Source organism: Dasypus novemcinctus, chromosome 7, assembly GCF_030445035.2.
Source record: "Dasypus novemcinctus isolate mDasNov1 chromosome 7, mDasNov1.1.hap2, whole genome shotgun sequence".
Taxonomy (NCBI): domain Eukaryota; kingdom Metazoa; phylum Chordata; class Mammalia; order Cingulata; family Dasypodidae; genus Dasypus; species Dasypus novemcinctus.
In genome coordinates, this window is record NC_080679.1 from 50,658,670 (window position 1) to 50,673,915 (window position 15,246).

The following is a 15,246-nucleotide window of genomic DNA, read 5'->3' on the forward strand; positions in this document are numbered from 1 at the left end:
TCTCTATCACTTTCTCTCTCTATCACTTTCTCTCTCTCTCTCTCTCTCTCGCTCTCGCTCTTTCTCAGTCTCTTATTCTGACATGTAAAAAACAGAGTTTTAAGTTTTGGATATCTACACACTTTCATAGCTATAGTATGTGTGTATATAAATGTATATGTACATGTATGTAAATATATGTATATACATACATACTTATATATTATGAGAAGACTGACAGCTTAGAGGGTTATGAGGAACTAAATATTTTCTTTATTTAAATGTGGCTTAGATCTCATTCATATTTTGCTACTAGATTATTAACTTACGGCTATAAATAACATATTTATATTGCTTAGGAAGGACAGGGAGAACCTTGAAAGGTTTGCAGTCTGGGCAATTCAAGATGTGTATGATGTTACCAAGGTTAACGTAAATATTATAGGAGAAAGAGAGGAGAGATTGATTGATTGAGATCACCTACCCACGCTGGGAGTGGCTTTGATACACTTAATCACTGCAGTGCTAAATTGGTACAAGGCCAAGGACACTGCTGAGGATGGGTGGATGTTTCACTGTGATACAGGGAAAGGATTAACTCTGTATGATGCGATGGCTTTGGATTTTTCTTTCTTTTTTCAGTTCTAGTTGAATCTAAGTTTGAGACTTTCCTGTGTATCCAATCATCAGGAAAATTTTTCTGAAGTAACAACTTGCTCTGAAATCTCAAAGGCTGAACACCCAAATGCTTCTCACTTACCCTACATATCCAGCCAATATCAACTGACTCTGCTCCACATTGTCTGCACTCTGGATCTGAGAATGAGGGGCCAGCCACTATCTGGAACATGGCTGGCTCTAGTGGCAGAGGGGAAAAGTATACAGCACACTGGCTCTTAAAGCTCTTTTGGTCAGTGTAGAATCAACACTAGCAGGATTATTGTAAGCACTAAATATGATTAAGTATGAAGCATCTGGAATATACTAGGTGATCAATAAATGTACTAGTATTTATTACTCCCACTACAAACATTACTCAAACCTTTTGAGATGTTGGATACTTTATTTCTCCTGGTTCTCAGCCTTCTCTCTCCCCCCACCCCCAACCCACCTTGTTTAGTACAGACTCTAAGATCTATCTCTTCAATGACTCTACTGCCACCATCAACAAAATCCTTGACCTCTTACTTTTCTTTTCATCCTCTTGGCAAGAAAAATCTCATCTCAACCTATTGTCTATCTTTTCTAGTCTTACTTAAGACTTTCTAATGACCACTGGAAAATTGACACAATGATGAAAATTGCCATCCATAAAAAATTGTACTTTCTAACTTTAACTGTCACATTAGGGGCATCCAGAAGATATTTTCTCTTTTGCTAGTCATTTTGTTTATCCATTTGCTGTAGCAATTTTTAAGAACCATCCCTATTTGTTATGCCATCCCATCCATCCCATCTTCCTCCTAAAATGCAGCTAAGCTCCTTAAAATGGAAGTGATCATTGAGATTTCCCCTTAATTCCCTAACTTGAAAAGGACCATCATTTTGTCCTCATATTTTCTCTCCATTCATTAATTATTTTTTCCTAATATTTAAGACAATATTGAATTCTTTTCATTAAATGGTTCTGTTCTATCAGCAATTCTTTTTTTTTCAACTCTATCTTCAAATTTTTCTTTCTATTAGCCCCTTTCAGTTTCCTCATAATCTTGACTTTCTTCCAACATATCTTAATGTCCTTTGCTGCTTCCTTTTTCTCTGGGAAATCTCAAACTATTACATGAATTAAATTGAAAGTAAAATACTGGCATCTTACTTTGCTTCTGGATATTCTTCAATGGTTCAAATAAAAGCCAAACTCTTAAGCTGGCATTTACAAGGCTCTTCTGGATCTGGTCCCTGCTTACTTCTCCATCTTCATTTCTTCCAAGTGTTCCTCTTCCTGCAATCAATATGCTTTATGAACATTCACCAAACTGTCCGCTTTTGCTCCTTGGCCTTTGTACATCCTTTCCCTCTATTTGGAACTTCTTATCGGCCAAGAGAGACCCCTAAAGAGAGATCAACCTACTCCAGTACAGGTGTTGGGTTCGCCAGCCAAGTTACTACTCATACAGGCTCTAATGTAAAGATGTTTTACTCATGTAGAGAAGAGACCGAACAAGGTCAGCCTTACTAGTGGTTGTCGGTTCCCCACAGCTAATGGGTCTCAATCTTTGACTACTACGGGGAGATCTTCTATGCATGGCACCCCTCTCTTGTGTTTGTGGGCTTTCTTAGAGGAGCCCATTCCCTCCCTGCCAGGGACAGATATACCATGGGGATGTTCTAACATAGGCCCACCAGGATCAGGCTGTGTCTAGTGAATATTTACATATGCTCTGAACAATAGGGGAAGGAATGTACTGACAGCCCCTTCCTTCTAGGGGATTGTTCTTTACCATGCCAGGCCGACACACTTGGACCTGAGCACAGAATGTATTTATGAGTCCTAGGGAACACAGCAGGCTGGCCATGCTAGGACTGTCCCCACCCACACATCTTTCTTCATCATCTTCGCTATATTTTACTGTTTTTTTCAGTTTCACTTTCCTAACATCTCCAAAGTAGGTTTGATGCCTCTCCTGTGTGTTCTGACAGCATGCTGTGTCTACTTATTACTGGCATTCATCTCACTCTGCTGTAACTGCCTCTTTACTTGCCAATCTCCAGACTCAGTCTATGTGGAGAGGGAGAATTGGATTCCTCATTTGTCCCTAGTGCTTAAAAAGTTCTTGAGAAGTACAATTACATACATTTGAGTGAGTTGCATAGTGATAATCCTTAGTCATATCTGATTAAACTAAATGAGGTGCCTTTATTTCTTTATGTGAAATAAAAGGTTTAATGTCATTGGTGAGAATGTTTTTACCTGATCTACCTGATAACATATAACCTTTTGCCTTAGGCATTCTGGTTATTACAGGCCATTCTTTTTGCCCATGAAAACAAATTGTATTTGCTCTGTTGTTCTCCTTTCGCTAAGCTTCAGTGTCACACAGGCCCTATAACTATTTAACAACCAATTATGAGAGCATCTGTTAGTTATTACCCCTCTCTTCTAAAATCCTAATACTGTTTGCCTCCCTCAAAATCTTCAAGAGCTATTTCTTTTTTCTTTGATTTTCTCCTCTTGCCATCTTTCATCTGTAATATCATAAACTTCTCTGAAAGCATATCTCTAGTTCTGTACCACAACAGTCAATTGTTAATTTCAGCATGTGAGTTTTTTTATCGACCCAAAGCTTTCCTATCTATGCTTTACGCTCAGACGGTTTTTTGTTGTTGGTGTTTTGTTTCATTTTATTATTATTTTTGAGCAGGCAGACTTTGTTAATGATCTGACATTCTGAAAACTTGTTTATCATACACTCAGGAGGCACTGGACTCATATCTAATTGGACTGTTTTTATGGGACTATTTGCTGTAGATAAAAATGGATGGTTAAGTCACAGAAAATCTAGGACTGTCATTTCACTTAGAAAATGAAGAGAAATTTTCCCAATTCCTTTTGGCTCATATTTTATCATAATAAATGCTTCAGAGATGAATGCTTTAAAAATTCTCTGAGATTTTCTGGAACTTTAAAAATATTCATTCAATTTATTCTTCTGAAGTTTATATACTGTATTTATTGAGAGTAATTCACAAAACTGCGGAATCTTAATGAATTTAATAATTCATATTGTTATAATACACATTTTTGAAATATATTGAACTTTTAAGTAATTTTTCAGTTTTTAAAATTCTAATATTTTGCAAGAGAATAGTTGAAATATGTTATATATCCACATTAATAGAGCTTGTAACTGTTGAGTGAGTTTGATGGTACACTATATATTTTGCTATCAGGAGGTTGGTTATTACTATGAAAGTTAATGTAGAGGATTATATGGAGTCATAATAAAAAAGGGAAAAAATGATAGTCTGAAAAGAACTTTCTCTATCAAGGAAAAATACAGATCACTCTTTTCTGGAACTGTCTTTTCTCTTTGTGGCAATCATTATATTAGTAGAATTTGCCTTCTGTATCTCTTCTTTTGCCAGGTAAAAAAATGAAAGTCTCAGGAAAACTTCACAAGGTTTCTTTTTTTAACTATTTTTAAAGAAGTTTTAGATTAAAGAAAAATTTCATCAAAAATATAAGGGATTCTTAAGTACCCTCCTTTCCCCTCTCACATTTTCCCCTATTAATAACAACTTACATGAGTGTGGTACATTTGTTACAATTGATGAACAAATATTGAAACATTGCTACTAACCATGATCTATAGTTTACCTTATGGCTTAAACTTTGCACTGTACAATTTTATAGATTTTGACAAAATGTATAATGGACTGAATCTGTCATTGCAAAACCATGCAGAAGAACTCCAGTGGCCTAGAAATACCTTATGTTCCAACTATTCTTCCCTCTCCCTCTCCTCAACAACCTATGGTAACCACTATAGGTATATCATTGTTACAAGTTCTTCTGTTACTACAGTAACAGTAAGTGTATTTCAGTTCATGGTCGCAATCCCCCTTTATGTTTGTTCATTCCTCAATGTTAAGGATTTGGGGGTGGTGATGCCTCCCCTGCTTCAGACTGAGAGGGGACTTAGACCTGGGGCAGACGGAAGGAGTTGTTTTACTTGAAGTTGTAGATAGTCTTTGCTTTTTGGGATGTCATTGTCCATCATCATCATTTTGTTAGTTATCCTGGGTGAGTTCAGTGAACTGGAGAGTAGGTGTTGGCTGAAACTGTCTTGAAATTCAGAGCTTAACAGACAGAAGATTTAATTCTCTGGGACATATATTTAAAGAGTATAGTGTTAATTATAAATTCAAGTAAAAGAGGTAGAAGAATCTTGTGTAGGGAAATTATAAACGAGCCTAACTCTGTTGTTGTGGAGAAATAGGTTTTATTTATTCCAACGTAAGGCTAACTGACATGGTGCTGATTTTATGGGAACTTTACAAGATTTCCATCATAATGTAGGTAGATTATATGTTTAGAGAAAATATTCCATGCATTTCAACCATGTCTATTTATGCTAAAATTGAATGTTGCAGCTTAATATTCCCTTCATAAAAAGTAAACAAATGCGATCTTTATCATAGGTCTTTGTCTCATTAGCTGTAATTAAATAAATCTTAGCATCATTGGTCTACTAAATTGGAGGACAGATATAATGAAAATTTTAATTCTGAATGTTAGCAATTTTACATTAAGCTCTAACATGAATTTCAGAATAGCTTCTTGAAAATTGCATAGTAAATGATATATTAGTTGAATCTCAAAAAAAGATAACTCATTTAAGGTAGAAGTTTTAATAAAATGAAAAGCCCAAAGAGAAAAATTACCTATAAGCTTATCTCTTGAGGGTAACAATATTTTTTTAAAAAAGAAAGCTAGTTATAAACGCTGAGGCTCAAATTTTTCTCATGACATTTTGTTTTCATGTATGCTCCCATCTAAATATCTCTTTCCATCAACACTTTGTCTTCCCATTTCTAATTCTGGTCCATGAATGCAGAAGAATTTTGGATAATTTTTGGAAGATGGGAAAGAAGGACCTCTTAAATACAAGCAAATCTAAGATGAATATTTAGTTACTAAATTTTTTAATGTATTTAGGTAGAATTTAATTTTCATGAGTTTTTATACATTTTTGTAAAATTTACAAAATATAAATTATATCTTGTTTCTCTGTAATAGAAACCACTCTTCTTTCCCATTGCATTGAGTTTTCTAATCAGTCATAATATTTTCTTTTTTTTGTAATAATTTATAAAATGTAATTTTCTTGCTATTCCACATATATAATTTTATCCTCTTCTACTAATGACACTTCTGCTTCTATTTCAATTCTTATACTTATTTTTTCCTCTTTTCTAATTTCACTGGTTAGTACTGTATAGCAGCATTAAATAATAGCAATTATTATTTTTTATTACTTTACTACATTTCCTAATGTTAAAGCATCTGTACAGCTTGGAGTACACGCCATTTTGGTAGTGGGTTATTCTTCTGATTAGTTGCTTGATTGCATTTGCCAAAAGTCTATTCAGGATTTTTGCATCATACTTACAAATAATGGTTTTCTTTTTATTTTGACATCTTGGCCAGGTTTTGGTATTAACTTCGTGCCTATCTTGTAAAAATATTAGTATGTAGATTTCTTTTTCCTTGACTCTCAATGGTAGTTAAGAACATAGACTATGTAGATAGGGTCTCTTAAATTTTCTGTGTATGTACATAAACATATCATTTGTTAATAGTGACAATTGTGTTTCTTCCTTTTCAATCCGTTTGTGTTTTTTTTAAATTTTATTACATTGATTAAGAGCTATAATAAACATTGAATAAAATTGGTGATAGGCTATCTCTATCTTGTTTCTTATCTCAAAAGGTAATGATATTTTGTTCTAGTTTTGTTTGTTTGCTAATATCCCTTATTATAATAAGGAGTTACCTTGTAATTCTAGCATACTAAGAGATATCAAGAAGGGGTATCTTATTAAGACAAACACTTTTTTTCCCATCTGTGGAGATGATAATATGATAATATTTTTTGATCTGTTACTGTAGCAAATTATATTAATTTTTAAATTTATTTTGCTTTCCTGAAATAAATCCAACTTGGTCCTAAAGCATTATTGCTTTTATTTATTCTTGAATTAAGTTTGCAAACATTTTGTTTAATATTTTTGCTTTTATATTCATGAGTCAAATTACCCTTTAATTTGTCTTTTACACTGTCCTGGTAAAGTTATTGTATCAAGTCTAGATTCATAAATGAGTTGAGGAGTATTTCTCATTTTTTTTTCTTTTTTCTGAATGAGACTGTGTATGATTTATTTCTGATTGAATGTCTAGTAGAACTCACAGGGGAGGCCATTTGGGCCTGGAGTTTTCTTTGTAAGACAAGAAAACAATTTTGTTTTCAAATTTATTAGCATAAAGCTGTTTGTGATAAATTTTCTCTTTAACGCCTGTCATATTTTTTCTTGATTATTTATAAATTCTCTGTTTTTGCTTGATTTACCTTGACAGAAGCTGTTAACTTTTAAAATTTTCTCTTTCCATATGTGGTAGACATAATAATGGTTCCCAAAGATTTCTACATCCTAATTCCTGAAACCTGTGATTATGTCACTTTATATAGCAAAATTTTGTAGATATTAAGGAATTTGAGGTAGGAAGTTTGTTTTGGATTATCTGGATGAGCCCAATGTAATCACAAGGAAGGAGAATTGGAGTAGAAAAGAGACAGAGAAAGAGGGAAACAGAGAGGTATGAAGATGCCATGCTGCTAGCTTGAAAATGGAGAAAGCATCTATGAGCCAAGGATTGTAGGTAATCTCGAGGATTTAGAAAAGAAAAGGAAACACGTTCTTCTGTTGACAGCTTGATTTTAGGACTTCTGACCTCCAGAACTCTAAAATAATAAAACTGAGTTGTTTTAGTCCTTAAATGTGTGGTAATTTCTTAGCACAGCAATAGGAAATGAATATACTGTAGACCTGGTTTTGGCTTAATTGGTACAATCTGTTGAATATTAGGTGCCTGTCTGCTCTTTTTTTTTCCTTCTTTGTGCTGTCTTAGGGTTTATTTTTCTGTTCTTTTTAAATTTCTTAAGATGAATGCTTATATCATTATTTCTAATCTAATATATATCTCTATGCTTACAGTTTTCTTCTTAAGCATTGCTTTAGCTGCATCAAACAAGATCTTCATTTTATTTCAGTTTATAACAATTTTCAATTTTTATTATTTTTTCTTTAACCATTTAGTAGTCAATAATTTAGTAATGCTGTTCTTAATTTCTAAACACCTGGACTCATATATATATATATTTTTATATAGTTTTAGACTATTTTATTATTTTTTCTTTAACCATTTAGTTGTCAATAATTTAGTAATGCTGTTCTTAATTTCTAAACACATGGACTTATATATATATATTTTATATAGTTTTAGACTAACAAGACAATTCCTTTATAATCTTCAATCTTCACCTGGTTTCACTCACCAAAACCATGGTACTATTAATATTAACAAAACTAAGGAATAGACATAAATATTGGTACAATACTATTAACCAATGTACAGACTTTGTCTTTCCATTATAATTCTAACCATTTTTACTTCCCTAATAAATCCATGATCCCCCATTACATTTAGTTGTCATGTTTGTTTATTTTCTTTCAATCTGCACCAGTTCTGTTATTTTTTCTTGTCTTCACTTTCTTAATATTTTCAAAGAATACTTGTCAGGTGTTTTGTAGCAGGCTCCTCCGTTTGGGTTTGTCCAATGATTTTCCATGATTGGATTTGAGTTATGGACTTTAGAGATTAATACCACAGAGATGATATGCCTTTCTCTGAGCATTATATCAAGAGAGTACAAAATATCATGTCCTTTTACTGGTGAGATGTAATATTGATTACTTGGTTAACATGGTGCCTGCCAGGTTTATCTACTGTAACATTAATATTTTTCCCTATTGAATTAATAAATGTTTGGAGGAAGATATTTGAGGCTATGCAAATACCCTGTTTCTCCTTAAAGTTTTTACCCACTAATTTTCATATTTATCCATGGATTATGCCTGTAAAATTATTACTGTAGTCTAATGATGAATTTCTATTTCTCTATTTCCTTCATAATTTATTAATTGGAATTCTTCTGTAAAGAATAGTTGTCCCTTTTTTTAAAACCATGTGTTTATTTTTCAATGATTTATATCAGTATAGGCTCATGGATGTTTATTTTATTCTTTGGATTATATTCCAATATTATTGTTATTTTTTTGTTGTTCAAATTGTTCCCACTTTGAGAACTGAGAGTTATTTCAGCTTGACTCTTCTTTTGACATTCCTCATTCTTTTCTGAAAATGTATTAATTTCTGGCATCAAAATATGCTCCAGGTTCATTCTGTATTTTCCCTGATCTAGGATTGGAGTCAACTACTTCTCCAAAGAGCCTTGGTTCCTTTCATTAGAGAACAGTGTTCAGAAATGAAGGTCTGGGCACAAAATGTGCTCATTGCTAGTGGAGCATCACTACTTCTTTGACAGAGTTAAGAAATATATGTATATATACAAGCCCATGTTTGCATATATCTCTACTTATTTCTGTGTCAATTTATCTATCTACATATTTATTTACTATATAAAATATATATTTTAAAAATGCGTGAGTTCATACTGATATATTGAATGCCTGTCCAGTTACAAGACATTTTTTAGCATCCCTCCTTTACTTATATGTAAACTATTTTTCCAACAGTGGGAAATCTGGCTATGGTTATCTATGGCATATTTACTTATATGTTCATACCTCATATACAAGGAAGTAGGTTCAAATTTGTTAACCTATACTCCTGTGAGAAACTGATTTACCAGTTAGATTGTTGTGTCTGTGTATAGTTCATCTTCCTTACAGCATTACAATGTCTAGTCAAAACAATGTTTTCCAAAATTACTTGCATAACTCCTTTCTTTCTGAAGTCCTTCAGTGTGGTTATGTCATTCAGCTGAGAATTAGTTAGATTCATTTGCCATTGTCTGCATTCCATCTTGGTTACTGCTGACACCCTGGCTGGATTTTTTTTTTTTTAATTGTATGTAGAATTGTCTTTTTGATGTAGTCTTTTATGGCTTTTGACAAAGGCAGTCATATGTTTCCTTGCTATTGTAGTCATGTATCCACACCACAGTACAAGGAAGTTCAACACCCCAAAATTTTTCTTGTGTTGCTCTTTGTAGTTAATCCCTCCCTACCCCTAATCCCCTACAACAACTGGTCTGCTTTCTGTCCCTATAGTTTTGTATTTTGAGACGATGTTATACGTGGAATCATACAATATGTAGCCTTTTGATCCTGACTTTGTTCACTTAGCAAAATGCATTTAAAATTGAAGTGAATGAATTTTTTTCTCAAAATATAATTTATTTAAAATTATTCACACAATTATGTCTTTGCATAGATCAATATTTTGTTCCTCTTATTGCTGAGTAGCATTCCGTTATATGGATGTACAACAGCTTGTTTATACATTCTTTTGTTAAAGAACATCTGGTTTTTCCCAGGTTTTGGTGAAGATAAATAAAGCTTTTATAAACCTTCATGCAGAAATTTTTGTGGGAGGATATGTTTTCATTCATTTGGGTAAGTAGTTAAGAGTTGAATTCCTGGATCATGAAGAAATGCATATTCAACTTTATAAAAGGCATTAGTTAATCTTCATATCTCTGTATTGGTGTTTTTTTTTCAGTTCTGGAAAATTCTTCGCTTTTTATCTACAAAAATAATTATTGTGTTTCACGTTGTCTGATTTTGGAAGAAGCTTGGACCATGGAGCCTGAAGAGGAAGAGGAAGCCTGAACCCTTGCAGACATCAGCAGCCATCTTGCTCCAAATTGTGGAAACAGGCTTTTGTGAGGAAAGTAACTTATGCTTTATGGCCTGGTAACTGTAAACTTCTACCCCAAATAAATACCCTTTATAAAAGCCAACAGATTTCTGTTATTTTGCATAAGCATCCCTTTGGCTGGCTGACTAATAAGCTGCCACATAGCCTTTCAGCTCTAGTAGAGATCAAATATATTTTGTTATTTTTTTCTTTTATCTTTTCTTTTTTTTCTTTTATTTCAACCATATACTTTGAATATGTCATTTTCGGTTACATTTCCAAGCTTACTATATTTCAACTTTAGTGTGTGAATCCTAGAATTACACAAAATTATTGATTGGATTGATAGAAAAGTATTTGATTTTCTATTTCTATTTTAAAATCCATATAGAGTAAAAAGAATTCATCTTTACTATGTTTTAATATATTGATTGACACTGGCACCACCACTACTTGATTTTTCCAAACAGTTACATGACATTTATGTGGTGCATGATATCTTTAAGAAATGATGTCTTTTCCACAATGTGGAAGACTTGTCAGTGGATACCTCACTTTTGTGTATGTGTTTTTTATGGCCTATTAGGATATATTACAGTTTATTTTTCTTATTTAAAACATTGATCATGCAATTCAGTTTAACTGAGTAATCCTCATGAATGTACAAATGGCCTTAAAATTTCTCTGAAAATTGCAAGAAAATAAAGCGCTCTTATTTTGAGTTTTTCTTCAGCCATATTTTTAGACAAGAATGATAATTTGATAATTTGTAATTATTTAGATCTTTATTATATATATAGAAATACAGATTTCATTAATGATTAATATTTTCTTAAGTTTTTTAACATGCCATGTAAATTTCTGAATTGTAAAGACATCATGATTAGTAAGACATTTAAAAGCTATGCACCTAGTGGCTAAAATGAAGTAGCTGGCAACAGGCTTTCTCCCAATGAGGACAGCTAAACAAGCTAGAAAACAAAAATAAATGGAATACAGAAAATAACTTATTTGCATTAGAGAATTGTTGAAGGAAAGGAGATTAAATGTGCTAAGATTACAGAAAGGCAAAAACCTCAAAAAAGTAAGCTAATGATCTATGTCTACATCTTCTTGATCTGGGCACAAACAAGAAAGAGGCTGAGAATCCCGGTTTTCCCAAGCAGAAGACTGTTGCTAGAGTACAGAAAACTAGCAGAATTTTCTGTAGGCTCATGAGGGTACAGTGACAAAATCGGAAAGTCCACAGGCCTCAAACACTTGGCCAATTTCTCGTTCAAGATATTTGTCCACCTCTGAAGCTCTAAAGATGGAAAATTGAAAAATGATACCAAAAAGCTCTGAAAATCAGAGTTGAGATTTTAATAGTCTTATGATGCTGCGGGGATAAAAATTTGAGTTCAAGACCCACTAAGGGGAGAGGCCCTGGTCGACACATCAGGCTCTCAGCTGAAAACACTGGAGGACACTTTATAAGTAAATTGATTCTTACCAAATCTGCAGTCCCAACACTTCTCAGTTCCTGTTTGGATTAAGGTGATACCCTTCATGATAGTGCATAACAGGAAAATGTGTAGCCTGTCTTGTGGAAGATAACGACACATGGAACCTGCAATTTTTAAAAATTCACAATGCCCAATATTTGATAAATTGACTAGATATATTAAAAAACAGGATCATATGATTGGGAAAGAGAGCAGTAGTGAGAATGAGAGAGAAAGAAAGAGAGAGAGAGAGAGAGAGAGAGAGAGAGAGATTGAGCTCTAAGCATCCCAAAATAGGAAATCTTTTTTTCACCAAAGTTTAAATCATAAACACTTAGTGCATTGATAACCAAACTTAACTAGTTAAATTTTATCTGTCTGTTTGTCTGTCAGCCTGCCCATCTATCTATCTACCAATCTAGAATTCAAACCTTTCTGGGAGGGGGAGAACGGAGGTGGCTCTAATAATAGCTAAAGTAAAATAAATGGGGAAAATACTCAAGCCATAGAGGAAACTTTTTGCAGGTATGGTAAAAATGAATAAAATTGTTTGAAATAATACTTGGAAGATAATATTGTGACAAATCATAAATGTATATCTACTGCTACGTAGAAAAAATTGACAACGATTAAGAAGTATTAGAAAAAACTGCACACAGGGAGGTTTGCCATATATTTCAATAAAAGGGTAGATGTTTCTAACTTCTCTCAAATTATATATTTCATTGAAACAATATATGAAGAACTACTCAATTGTGAATCCACAAAAGAAGGCTCAGCAGGAAAAAATGTATTCACTACAATATATGACTTTGTCAAAAGTAGTGTTTTAAGGAAAAGCTGCATAGTGCAACCTTTGATAGAATTATTCCTTGAATAGAATAAAAATAAAAAAGAATTTGAGAATAAATTAACATATAATACCGTTCATAAAATTTGTTTACTTCATTATTCAAAGGAACATTATTATAATAATAAAAAGGATGAAACCTGAATTGCATAAAGTGCGCCAGATGTTAACTTAGCTGATTTGATAAAAACAAGATTTTGAAATATGTAAATTTGTTTTTCACATCAGGTCTCTGCTTCCCTTATAGAAATATATTTTAAAAAGCTGTCAAACATAAAGATGAATTTCTCAATTTACATTTATGAAATACAAGAATTGAAAATTAAAACTTTTTTTCTGTGATGTGACCATGTTATATTTTAAAGTAAAAAAGATAATATTAATATAGTTGCTTTGATGTAAAATTGATAGTTTAACACAAATGAATAAATAACTGCATTTCTAGGAAACTCATTAATGGTTACAGCATATGGAAAGTAGATATATGAAAATTTTTCCATTAGTTTTATCTGAAATAATGTACATATTACTACCTCTAGAAGTTTCATATCTGCACATTTTTGAAACCACTTGTTTAGAATATGAAAACTGTTAAGTCTTCCAATTAATTTGCAAAGACAAGTCATTGACATAAAGAAAGACAGAAATATATTAGACAAATTTCAATAAGAATGATTGCTTAACTGGAATTGAAAATTTAGAGTCCTGATTTAGTAAGCTCAGAAGGTGAAGTGCTTCTTCCATTTGATTATATCTTTGTGAGGTATCATTTTCATTTATGGAAATTGTTAAAAGTAGGTGTTTGAGAGGATGGAGGCAAGATGGTGGCACAGTAGCGTGTTCTAAGAGTTAGCTTGTCCTATGCTACAGTTAGTGATCAGCCAGAAACTATCTAAATGATGTGTTTGGGGGACTCAGGAGACCAGAAGAGCATTCTGCAACATCCTTGGATGAACGGAAGGAGGAGGCTGCCCATCTATGGTGATCTGTGAGTAGAGCGTTCCAATATGGAAGCCAGTGCCCATCCCCCACTGGAAGAGGAGGATGCCTTGGGAGCTATTTCCTGGCTGGAACTGGAAACTCCATTTCTCAGAAACAGGGGAGGAAGAGATGGTCAGGCACTGAATTCAGCTACTGATTAGTACATTTGGCTGACTAAAGTCCAATCCCAAGTATATCTGAAATTTGAAACTGTCCAAGTAGGAAAGAGGATGGTAGTCTCCATTTTAACTCTGCCCATGACATGAGGGGAAGCAAGGCTAATTGAAAATCACAGTGATGGTAGGGAACGACTTCTTTCAACCCAGATCACATTGCTGCTCTAGCCTGGGTTGTGGCTCCATTTCCAGCAGGGAGGAAGCTGAGGGGAAATGCACCATCCTCTCTGGAGAACTGCAGACAGTTTAGACTTCCACTGACTAGAATATTGAACACACTTATGCATTCCCACCCCTGACAGGGCAGAAGGGGTGGCAGTGCTTCAGGAGCCTCTCCAGTCAACTGCAGTCACCTTTGGGCCCCACTACTTAGACTGTTACCCATACTGTGGCTTAATACCTGCAAATGTCAGGGAACAAACATGGGTAGTTTCAGGGCAACTGCAGTCACTTTTGTTCTGCACAGATTTGATTGTTGCACATACCTGGGCCCATCTCCATCCCTGGCAGTGCAGAAGGTGGGGGGAGCATTTTGGCAGCCTCTTCAGGCAACTGCATTCGGTTTCAGCTTGCATGACTTAGTTTGCTGTCCACAGCTGTAGCTCTATCCCCAACCTAGGCAGGGGAAAAAAATGTCTGGAGCTTCATCAGTTTCTCTGAGCAACTACAGATGGGCTCAGGCTTTGCAGCTTGGATCACTACACAGGACTGCAGCTTCATCCCCACTTCTCACAAGGGAGAAAGGAGGGGAGCTTCATTGGTTCCTGGGGCAATGCTGGCGGCTTCCACCATAATAGATTGCAATTCCTTGGCTCCTACTCTTCCCCCAGTGTGATGGTTGGCTGATGTGTCAAGTCTGTCAGGTAATAGTGTCCAGTTGTTTGGTCAAGCAAGCACTGGGCTAATTGTACTACAAGGGTATTTATGGACTTTAGTCATCAGTGAGTTTGTTGCGTAGGTGGTTGATTACATCTACAATCAACCAAACCAAGGAGATTGCTGTCAGCAATGCGTGACATTTTATGCAATCAGTTGAATGCCTTAAAAGAGGAAGTGGTTTTAGCATTCAGAGAGAATTTTCCAGCTCAACTTTGGACAGCCATCATCTCCTGTGAACTGATCAAGGACCTTCATCAGAATGGAGCAGCTTGCCTGCTCAATTTGTACTTGTGCATCTTCACCATCACATAAGAGAATTTTATAAAATTTCATATTATTTACAGATATCTCCTCTTAATTTTGTTTCCCTAGAGAACTCTGGCTCATATGCCCAGCAAGGGAGAAAGGGCAAGTAAAAGATAAATAAGAGATGAAAAAAAAAATCAGACTGGC

At 34.2% G+C, this 15,246-nt stretch overlaps 1 long non-coding RNA gene across 1 annotated transcript in view; it reads left to right on the forward strand.

Moving 5' to 3' along the window:
- The window catches only part of LOC105746594 (uncharacterized), a 28,748-nt gene extending 18,228 nt beyond the window's left edge, over positions 1 to 10,520 (forward strand). Inside the window, exons 2-3 of the long non-coding RNA XR_001118905.3 lie at positions 10,101 to 10,179; positions 10,286 to 10,520. This is a non-coding gene — a long non-coding RNA (uncharacterized lncRNA). The remainder of the gene's footprint in view (positions 1 to 10,100; positions 10,180 to 10,285) is intronic.
- The last annotated feature ends 4,726 nt before the right edge of the window (positions 10,521 to 15,246 follow it).